The sequence below is a fragment of the Protopterus annectens genome, chromosome 3.part1, assembly GCF_019279795.1.
Source record: "Protopterus annectens isolate FY-2018-M chromosome 3.part1, PAN1.0, whole genome shotgun sequence".
NCBI lineage: Eukaryota > Metazoa > Chordata > Ceratodontiformes > Protopteridae > Protopterus > Protopterus annectens.
In genome coordinates, this window is record NC_056732.1 from 1811117617 (window position 1) to 1811129717 (window position 12101).

General features: G+C 40.6%; 1 protein-coding gene across 1 annotated transcript in view; it reads left to right on the forward strand.

The window, feature by feature from the left end:
• LOC122798688 (zinc finger protein 883-like) overlaps window positions 1-12101 on the forward strand; it is a 96251-nt gene that overhangs the window by 54705 nt on the left and 29445 nt on the right. The gene's annotated exons all lie outside the window — the stretch shown is intronic.

The window sequence follows — 12101 nt, forward strand, 5'->3', positions numbered from 1 at the left end:
TTGCTAGATTTATCACCGCGCTACCCTATAGAACACACCATTCTATTAACCTGAAAAAACTTGACTGGCTAGAACTCCCTAATCTTCTTCTGGAATACCAACTCATAGAAGCCTTTAAAATACTGAAACATCCAGAGAACACCCCGGCACTAAAAAACATGCTAATCCCTTACACCAACCTATGTTCACTCGCTCATCTAACAAAATCCTAATACAAACTTGCAAGTCCCATAACCTAGGTGGGGACACACTGTATTCCAATATTATTGGCAAGGTGTGGAATTCTCTTCCCAATAAGCTCACGACTTTACCATCACTAGCTCAATTCAAAAAAGAACTAAAAATCCACTATAAATCACAATGGCTTTGTCCCTGTACTAACCCAGACTAACATTCCAAGGCGAAATCCTATACATAAGTGGGCAATTATTGTCTTACTCAACCAAGTGTGAATTAACCTGAATATAATGTACTGTAACCAACTGTAATTTCTATTGTAATAATTTTCTCTCTCCTTAAACTATGTATATTGTCTTTATATCTTTATATCTTTGTATCAATATATCATTGTTAACCCTGTTGGAGCTTTTCTCCCCGGGACTCCGCTGAAAATGGACATATATCCAGTCGGACTATCCCGGTCAACAAATGTAAAATAAATAAAATAAAAAATAAAAATTTTACAAAGGGACTATTTTGCTTCCATATAATCTGTTATTAACCTTCGTGCATTAGTTTAGATTTCAGTTTGGCAGAATTATCTAGCAAGAAATTAATCTTTACAACCCCATGATCACTTCACATCAACAGGGGTAAAACTTGACACGAAGAAGCAGTAACTTCTGTAGGAACAGAAACCATGTCTAGTATGTTCCATTCCCTAGTATGCTTTTTTGCAATCTGAAGCAATTGTTGTTCCTGAACATGTGTTGTAAGTAATTGACTTACTAATGTTGAATCAGTATTATTACAGTCTGTTTCTGGTACAATTAAGTCCCCAGCTATTATTATTCTTCCCTCCTGTGCTCATACAAGAAATGTATGAATTCCTCTAGGTCATCTGCACTTGACTTCGGTGGTCTATACATTTCAACAATTGTTATATGTTCCAGGGTTGCCTTTACTGTCACAGTTACACAATCTATAGTGTTGTTGTTATCATTGAACATGTAATAATCACAGGTCTCACAACAATCTTAAATTCTTGTCATAACACCTCCACTAAATCTTGTGTTAGACTGTCTGTTACAGTAAAACATTTATAACCTGACAGAACTGGTTTCCAATCATTGTTCATTAACCATGTTTCATAAACAATAACAACATTAATTTTATGGGAATGTAGCAACAGTTCCAATAAAAAAAGTAATGCTCCTAGCATTAACAACAGAGAGGCATCAGATGTTATCTGTGAACTGTTAAATGTTTGACCTGGCAGAAATCCTTTCTTGTATTTGTCAAGTACTGCAAAATATCTGCTGCAAAAATTATCTTCCCTGATCTTGACAAGTGTCTGCCATCCTGTCTAAACACATCTTTGCCCAAATTTCAGCTTGGATGCTCTACACACTTCCATTTTTTAAAACAGGGCATTTTTAATTTAGGTATTTATACCAAAAATCTTTCCATTCATGGTCACCAGAGATTCTCTTCTATCTGTGATTTGTGAAAAATATATCTTAACACCTGTACACACCATGCCATCTAAGAGGGATGTGAGCCCCCTAATAGCCAGAGAGTCCTCGTGGATGAGGTCATTTAACCAGCATGAATAAAGACAGATCTGTACTTCCTTACATTGTGGCTTTCTAAGCCCTTTCTGGCATTATCTTTCTTTTTTTGCTCTTGGCAAGCATGACACTATTTCATGTTCATTATCTTCTCTGCAAATGTTTAATATGTTCCATTCCCCAGTCATTTCCTCTAATAATTGAACTCCATTTACAAGAATATCTTTTCTGACCAGATCTGAAGACTATTCACCTTCTAATTCAATAATATCTGCTCTATCAGTTCTTATAGACAATGATCCTCATCACTGTTAGTCTTATTAATCCCACTGTTTACATTGCTTATTACATTTGCATCATCACCGTTAGTCTTATTAATCCCACTGTTTACACTGTTTATTACATTTGCATCATCACCGTTAGTCTTATTAATCCCACTGTTTACGTTGCTTATTACATTTGCATCATCATCAGTCTTATTAATCCCACTGTTTACACTGCTTATTACATTTGCATCATCACCGTTAGTCTTATTAATCCCACTGTTTACGTTGCTTATTACATTTGCATCATCACTGTTAGTCTTATTAATCCCACTGTTTACACTGCTTATTACATTTGCATCATCACCGTTAGTCTTATTAATCCCACTGTTTACGTTGCTTATTACATTTGCATCATCACTGTTAGTCTTATTAATCCCACTGTTTACACTGCTTATTATATTTGCATCATCACCGTTAATCTTATTAATCCAACTGTTTACGTTGCTTATTACATTTGCATCATCACTGTTAGTTTTATTAATCCCACTGTTTACATTGCTTATTACATTTGCAGCACCAGTGTTAGTTTTATTAATCCCACTGTTTACGTTGCTTATTACATTGGCATCATCACCGTTAGTCTTATTAATCCCACTGTTTACATTGTTTATTACATTTGCATTATCACCGTTAGTCTTATTAATCTCACTGTTTACGTTGCTTATTACATTGGCATCATCACCATCAGTCTTATTAATCCCACTGTTTACATTGTTTATTACATTTGCATCATCACTGTTAGTCTTATTAATCCCACTGTTTACATTGCGTATTACATTTGCATCATCACTGTTTACATTGCTTATTACATTTGCATCATCACTGTTAGTCTTATTAATCCCACTGTTTACGTTGCTTATTACATTTGCATCATCACTGTTAGTCTTATTAATCCCACTGTTTACACTGCTTATTATATTTGCATCATCACCGTTAATTTTATTAATCCAACTGTTTACGTTGCTTATTACATTTGCATCATCACTGTTAGTCTTATTAATCCCACTGTTTACATTGCTTATTACATTTGCAGCACCAGTGTTAGTTTTATTAATCCCACTGTTTACGTTGCTTATTACATTGGCATCATCACCGTTAGTCTTATTAATCCCACTGTTTACATTGTTTATTACATTTGCATTATCACCGTTAGTCTTATTAATCTCACTGTTTACGTTGCTTATTACATTGGCATCATCACCATCAGTCTTATTAATCCCACTGTTTACATTGTTTATTACATTTGCATCATCACTGCTAGTCTTATTAATCCCACTGTTTACATTGCGTATTACATTTGCATCATCACTGTTTATATTGCTTATTACATTTGCATCATCACTGTTAGTTTTATTAATCCCACTGTTTACATTGCTTATTACATTTGCAACATCACTGTTAGTTTTATTAATCCCACTGTTTACACTGCTTATTACATTTGCATCATCACCATTAGTCTTATTAATCCCACTGTTTACGTTGCTTATTACATTTGCATCATCACTGTTAGTTTTATTAATCCCACTGTTTACACTGTTTATTACATTGGCATCATCAACATCAGTCTTATTAATCCCACTGTTTACACTGCTTATTACATTTGCATCATCACTGTTAGTCTTATTAATCCCACTGTTTACGTTGCTTATTACATTTGCATCATCACTGTTAGTTTTATTAATCCCACTGTTTACACTGCTTATTACATTTGCATCATCACCGTTAGTCTTATTAATCCCACTGTTTACATTGCTTATTACATTTGCATCATCACCGTTAGTCTTATTAATCCCACTGTTTACACTGCTTATTACATTTGCATCATCACCGTCAGTCTTATTAATCCCACTGTTTACACTGCTTATTACATTTGCATCATCACCGTCAGTCTTATTAATCCCACTGTTTACACTGCTTATTACATTTGCATCATCACCGTTAGTCTTATTAATCCCACTGTTTACATTGCTTATTACATTTGCATCATCACCGTTAGTCTTATTAATCCCACTGTTTACACTGCTTATTACATTTGCATCATCGCCAGTAGTCTTATTAATCCCACTGTTTACATTGCTTATTACATTTGCATCATCACTGTTAGTCTTATTAATCCCACTGTTTACATTGTTTATTACATTGGCATCATCACCGTTAGTCTTATTAATCCCACTGTTTACATTGCTTATTACATTTGCATCATCACCGTTAGTCTTATTAATGCTACTGTTTACATTGGTTATTACATTTGCATCATCACTGTTAGTCTTATTAATCCCAGTGTTTACATTGCTTATTACATTTATTTATTTATTTATTTAAATTTGTTGACTGGGAGTGTTCGACTGGACGTAGGTCCATTTTCAGCGAAGGCCCGGGGAGAAAAGCTCCACAGTAAAATAAACAGACAGTCGTTACATTGGATTACATAGCGATTAACAATTTAACATAGCAATTACTTACAACATATTTACAGATGAAGAACATAGTACATCAGTAGACAACTAGAATCTTTATCTGTGAAGTACATAACAGACATTAACAAATGTTACAATGAGAAGTTCCTGCTGTATAGTAAGTACTAGGCTTATGAGCATCTGAGCTTGCTATAATCAAGGTAGTTAGTGGAGTGGAGAGAAAGGTAGTGGTTGGATGGGATGGGATGGATGATATTAGAGTGGGAGTTGCAAGGGCATAGCCAGTATGTTTTTAGGTTCATAGGTTCATAGGTTTATACTAGGCTATCTGCCCTAAGGCATTTATAAGCCTAGCCCAGTGTTTTTGTGGCTTACGCCACCCCTTATGTTAAAAAATACTGTGCCCATTAGTTTCTTGTGCCTCTGTCCAGCAGTGACACAGAGATGATTCCCGGGGTAAACCTACGATCTCCCATCCACCGGTCAAGATTTCTCTTGAACAGAGCCAGCGAGGTGCTCTGCCTCACATGGACCAGGATTTTATTCCACAACATAGGGAGTCTCTGGGTGACAAATCTATCCCTCCAGCATATCCTATTTATATCCGTGCTAAGGTTTAAGTCGCTTGCTCTAGTGGATCTGGTAGATTTGGATTTTTTGAGGTGGAGCATGCCCCTTAATTCCGGGTTGGACATGGCCTTGTATGTCAGGCACAAGTCACCTCTGAACAGACGGTATGCGACTGAATAGAGCTGGAGTTTCTTCAGTCTGGCAGCATATGACAGATTTTGGAGTCCCTTTATCCTTTTGGTGATGACTTTTGGGGTCTCTCCAATTGCTGCAGGTGTCGGGTGAGATACTTCCCGAATGGGGCATTGTACTCGATCATTGGTCTGATAAGTGAAGAGTACAGGGGAACAATAACCTCACTTGATCTGGATGTGAATCCCTTCATGATCAGGTGGGCAATGTAGAAGGTTTTTCTAACCACTTTAGCAATGTGAGTGTCAAAAGAAAGGCCACTGTCAACCTGGGTCCCCAGGTCCCTGATAACCTCTTCTGTGCTTAGTGGATTGCCACCTATATGGTAGCCTGGGGTTACCTTGTTTTTCCCGAAGGGTATGACTATACATTTTTTGGCATTTAACTTCAGGCCATGGCTCTGGCACCAGCTATCAGTTTCCGTGAGACCCTCTGAAGGATATCTGTGTCCGATGTACTTTCCACTATGGCTCCCAGTTTGCAGTCATCTGCAAACTTTGTCAGCCATAGTCCTCCTATGTTAGCCTGTACTTCTGAGAAGTAGATGCCGAACAACAGGGGGCAAGGACTGAGCCCTGTGGGACACCACTTGTGACCGGCTTGGAGTCTGACATGGTGCCAGCTACTCTAACCCTGTGGGTTCTGTCCTTTAGCCAGTTTGCAACCCATCTTGTGACATATGGGTTTACATTTAAGCTGGTAAGTTTCTCTATAATACCCGAGTGGGGTATTGTGTCGAAAGCTTTTACAAGGTCAAGGTAGGCTGTATGGACTGCCTTTCCTCATCAATGGCCTTGGTGACTGTTTCGAAGAAGTCCACCAAGTTCAAAAGGCATGATCTGCCCTTGACAAAGCCAAACTGGGTCGGGTCCAATGTCTGCAAGTCCCCTATGTCTTTGTTTATGAGTTCCATTATGATCCTCTCCATAGCTTTGCAGACCAGGCTTGTTAAGCTTATGGGGCAGTAATTACCAGGGTCCGTAGAGGCACCGCCTTTGTGGAGTGGGACCACAGTTGCCGTATGCCACTCCTTGGACACGTATCCTGTGGTAAGGCTAAGATTAAACAGCTGCCTTATGTGCGGGTTTAGTTCCTCATTGAGTTCATGTAGCACACAGCCGGGGGCACCATCCGGTCCCATTGATGCTGTGTTTTTAGCTTTAGAGAGAGCAGCTTTCACCTGTGCATTGGAGATGTCTGGGAGGCTGCACTCCGCTGGGATAGTTATCTCTCCTTTTGGGGGAGAGGGGGATGTAGTTTGCACTGAACCTGTCTGCCAGTATGTTGGCAATGTCTGTGGGTTCAGTGATTTTTGTATCATTGTGGACTAATTCTGAGCATATCTGGGAGTTTCCACCCAGGTTTCTAACATAGCTGAAGAAGGCCTTATGATTGTCTTTTGAATCTATGGCAATTTTTCTCTCAAAGTTGGCCTTGGATGATTTTATGAGTGCTCGTATTTTTACTAATAATGATCAAGGTGTCTTCTCTTTTTATGGATTTTGCTCTATCATGTAACAGCTTTCTCCTCTTATTGTAAAGTTTGTTTATGGCTGGGGTCCACCAGACTGGACGTTTGCCCTTGGTGGAAAGAGTCTTGGTTTTATTAGGGATTGCCTGATCCATGCAGTCCTGGAGGTGTTCGTAGAAGGCATTTGTAAGGGCTTCCGCAGCTTGGGTTGTGGTTTCCACTGGCTCGGGGGCCTTGAAGGATACCACACCAGTCTTGAGTAGTGTGAAGTTTGCTTTAGAGAAGTTCTTCACTGTGGTCTTTTTTGTTTGTGGTGGGGGCGGGATGTGGATATCCAGTGAGATTAGTTTATGATCTGATCGCAACAATGAGGGATATACTTCCGGTGTGGAGCATTTTGTCCCCATGTTTGTGATGATGAGATCTAGTATATTTTCTCCTCTTGTGGGAACGGTGACTAGCTGTTCCATGGCATTTGAATTTATGAACTCCAGGAACCTTTGGGCTAGAAAGTTTGGGCTTGAGTAATGTTCCCAGTCTATATTTGGGTAGTTGAAGTCACCCAATATAATGGTGTTTGGAGATACATTTATACCCTCCAGTGTCTTCAGGAAGGCTGTGTGGGGTTCCTGAGTTTGAGAGGGTGGCCTGTAGCATGCTACAAATTGTAGAGCAGTTTTGCCTATGGTTAATTGCACCTGGATGGTTTCCGATGCTTGCGTTGCCACCAACCTGGAGGTGTGGGTATCCTTGATGAATATGGATACACCCTCCTTTTGTGGTGTGGTCCAGGTTTTGGGGCCGGAACGCATTATATGAGGTAAAACCTGATAGTGCCGGGGTGCTCTCAGGAGTCTTGAACCAGGTTTCAGTCACAGCACAGACATCAATGTTCTCCATACTGAGAAGGGCCTCAAGTGTGTGCATTTTGAGATTTAGACTTCTGGCATTGAGCAGCATTACCCTTAGTTTCTTCCCATTTTTGTTTTCTAGGGTGGTATTTTTAGAATTTGAGCCTTGCCTAAAAAGGCACTATAGGGGTGGCAAGAGCCTTAGCCAATATCCGGAATCCCAGGGGTGACAGGTGCAAGCCGTCCCTTGCGAAGCAGCGTGGCTTGTCAAGCATGGTCATCCCAGGCAGACAGACACTGGATCTCCTTTGAATGACACCAGAAATTAAGCCAATTGTTAAACTGATCATCTTGTCTCTATGTTGTGGCATCATTCTTGGTGAAGGAAGGATGCTGCTCAGGGTCAGGGTCATACCTGCTTGGGCTACATAATCAGAGAGCTCCTCTATGTCTCTTTTCATGTAGTCCAGGGAGGTACGTCTCAGGTCGTTCACACCAGCATGGACAATGACTGTGTCATATTTGTACTTGCTGTGGAGTGACCCGAGTGCTTGTGTTATGTGGCGGATTCTAGCGCCCGATAGGCAGCTTACTGTGACCCTCTCCTTGTTCAGCCTGGTGAGTGGGACGTCAGTGTGTCTGACTATGGAGTCACCTATGACAAGTATGTTTGGTGTTGTATTTGGCCTTAAGGGCTGTGACTGCTTTGCACACTGATTTTGTGTTTTATGTGTTGCCTGTGGTGTGTCATGAGGTGGCGGTTGCTTGGATGTCTGCTTTGGAGGCCTCTGCTCTTTAGGTAAATTTTTGCTCAGAGCCTCCGAGTATGTCTTTGTGTGTTTATGTGTTTGATTCATTGTTGTGATAGCTTTATGTGAGACTGGTTTTGTGGTGTGTGTAGTTGCCTTCTCCTCCTGTCTGGTCTTGCCAGTCCTGAGTTGAGAGAGCTCAGCCTCCAGTTTGGCTAAATAGCTGCATCTCTCGCAAGTATTTGTGTTATGTGGGAGGAGGAGAGGGTTGTCTGTGTACATGAGGCAATTGTAACATTGCCTCAATATTCCCAGATTCACCAACTGGACAGGAGAGGACGCCAGCATCTGGCCCTTCACATGCTAAAGAAATTAAGAAGTTTGGGGTGTAACTGAATGAGAGAGGACTTAGTAAGGAAGTGGGTACTCCTGGGGGGGGGTTGCTAGTGAGGGACTTTGTATAATACAGAAGTGCTAAGCCTGAAATGAAGATGCTTTTAAGACAAGTGCTGAGCTTTTTTTTTTTTTTTGGAGAAAAAAAAAAAAAAGCTTTTTAGGAACAAGTGCTGCACTTTTTAGTTAAGGGATATACTGTTTAGATTACTAGTAGAGCAGTTCTAAGGGAAAAATGAAGAACAGACTTTATGGAGCCAGAAAAAGTTTAACCTTGTTAAACCGACGCTGCCCGATGCTGCTCTAGTGACAACTCCGTGCTAAATCGCGCTAAAGCACGCTAATGCGTGCTTGATAGCAGGGGCTGGAAAGAGCCAGGAATTGAACCAATACGACCAATAAAACTACAGTTTCAAGTCAGTAACCACCCCCATGGGGGGCAGGGGAGCCGCTCAATGTTTTTCACTGCCACTGATCAACAGAGAGACTTTCCTTTAGCCCAAGCAAAAATGGCCTCACAGAAACTTACAAACAGTTCAGGAACAGCAAGCCTGTAACTAACTTTTTTAAATCTCAGAAAAGTGGGAAAAAAGCAAGATTTTTTTTTTTTTGTTTTTCAGAGATAGCAGAGGTTCACAAGTAATATGAAGTTATAACAGTGCAGTAAATGACCCCACACAAGAGTGCTAGGTCAAAGACAGAAAATATGCAAGTTTTGAGAAAAAACGATTTTAAAATTAATTGCAAACAGGAAATTCAGTAAACAGCTTTTGGTTGTGCTCTAAATAAAGCTACTAATGCAGAAATCAAGTTTAACAAGCCAGAAAATGCTCAAACTAGGCAGAAAAAATACTTAAAATCTCAAAAGTGGCTCCCTTCTCTCAGCGTTTTCTCCTCTTGGTGGGTGCTTCACCAACAGCCAACAAGCCTGAAAAGACGCCAAACCCACGAGGCAACTAGGTTTTAAGAGAGGAAGATGAAGGAGTTTTGGAAATGACCCCTACTGGTCAATAAAACTACAGTTTCAAGTCAGTAACCACTCCCATGGGGGGCAGGGGAGCTACTCAATGTTTTTCACTGCCACTGATCAACAGAGAGACTTTCCTTTAGCCCAAGCAAAAATGGCCTCACAGAAACTTACAAACAGTTCAGGAACAGCAAGTTTTTAGTAAAGTTTTGAAGTGGGTGCATGATGGTACGGAGGTAATTGTGGGTGGGAGTGAGTTCCATAATTTGGCTATGGTGCAAGAGAATAGTGCTTCACCAGCAGAGTTATTGGCTTTAGTGATCTGCAAGTGATTTTTGTTGCTGGATCTTAGTGGTCTGGTGGTGCGATAGGATTGGAGTAGATTCTGGAGGGATGGGACATTTAGTGGCTGGTTTACTAGTTTGTGGGCGAGTGAGAGTTAATACCACTGAAGGAGGTGAAGGGAGTTCAAGCCAGCCCAGTTCAGCAAGTGAGAGACAGTGGTGACTACGGTAGGATGCCCCTGTGGCGAATTTGGCGATTTTGTTGTAGCAGGTCTCTAGCTTGTTTAGATCAGATTGCCTTAGGTTGGTATATATTGGAGAGGCATAAAGTAGGGTGGAGATAAGGTGGGAATATGCCATTGAGATCTTTGCTGCTTTGGTGAGAAATTGCTTATTTCTGTATAACGCACCTAGTTTTTTGTGGACTTTTTTTATGGTCATGGATATTTGAATGTCAAATTTTAGTTTGTCTATTTCCACTCCTAGCAATTTGGTGTGTTCAGTTGGGTATATAGTGGTGTTGTCTTTTGCTGTGATGTTAAAGTGAGAGTTGTTTTGAGTATGTTTGGTGGGTTGGAAGATGAGTATTTTAGTTTTGTTTGGGTTGAGTATTAATTGGGCATCGGATAACCATGTTTCAACAGAGGAAAAGGCTTCCTGTGTGACTTTTTATAGTTTGGGTAGGGACCTCATCACCGTTAGTCTTATTAATCCCACTGTTTACGGTGGTTATTACATTTGCATCATCACCGTTAGTCTTATTAATCCCACTGTTTACATTACTTATTACATTTGCATCATCACCGTTAGTCTTATTAATCCCACTGTTTACACTTCTTATTACATTTGCATAATCACTGTTAGTCTTATTAATCCCACTGTTTACATTGCTTATTACATTTGCATTATCACCGTTAGTTTTATTAATCACACTGTTTACACTGCTTATTACATTTGCATAATCACTGTTAGTCTTATTAATCCTACTGTTTACACTGCTTATTACATTTGCATTATCACCGTTAGTCTTATTAATCCCACTGTTTACGTTGCTTGGGACCTTAACTTTGTACTGGAAAAACACACGCTTCCCCCTTTTGAACCTGCTGCTTCAGCAGAGTTAAAAATTCCTCTCTTGGAAAACAGCCTTGCTTGCAGCCACCACTTCAGCTAGAAGAGTGTCTGAGTTACAAGCACTGATGGCTGTGGAACCCTTCATTATTTTCCATGCTGACAGAGTTTCCCTCAGGACTAACCCTTCCTTTATGCCTAAAGTGGTGTCCAGTGTGGCTCTCAACCAATCCATCCATTTGCCAACCTTCTTCCCTAATCCTCAAAATAAAGGGGAAAGGATCCTGCACTCTTTGGACGTGCACAGACAGCTCAGATTCTACCTTGATAGGATTAAGGCTTTTAGAAAATCTGACCAGTTGCTAGTCAACTTTGCAACAGGGACAGAGGGCAAGGCCATTTCAAAACAAACCATTTCCTAATGGATAGCACACTACATCCATTTCTGCTACAAGCACCTTGGAAAACCAACCCCTCGGGGGGTCAGAACACATTCCACTAGGGCTACATCCACCTCTACAGCATTTCTCTGGGGAGTCCCTACTAGGGACATCCTGGAGGCTGCTACCTGAAGTTCTGTACACACCTTCACTAAGCATTACCACCTGCCTATCTTTTCCAAATCCAGGGCAGGTTTTGCTACAGCAGTCTTGCAAGGCCTACTAGCCGGCCCTAACACTTCCTGACTGCCTCCACCCTTCCTCAGCTTTGGGAATCAACCCAAGTGTGATGACTGCAACAGTGAAACACGAAGAACATAGTACAGTTGTGTACACTTAATATAAATGTAGATGTTCGAGTGTATTCACTGTTGCAGTCCTGGTTTCCCTTCCACCAGCCCCCTTGTTTTCTCTATCTGTCTATCGCTCCTCTCTATGGCTATTCCTATTGGTATTTATTTTTTACTGGTGGTGTTTTCCTTACCATATCCTAGCTCCTTATTGGAGGGCTCCTGACATTTGAGGCAAGAATAACTGATGTAATGGCGTCGGCTGCCTGTTTTTATACCCCTGATGACCTTACGTCAGGAAAGAAGTGACAGCATCCGACGCAGAAATACTAAGTCTCTGATATTCGGGC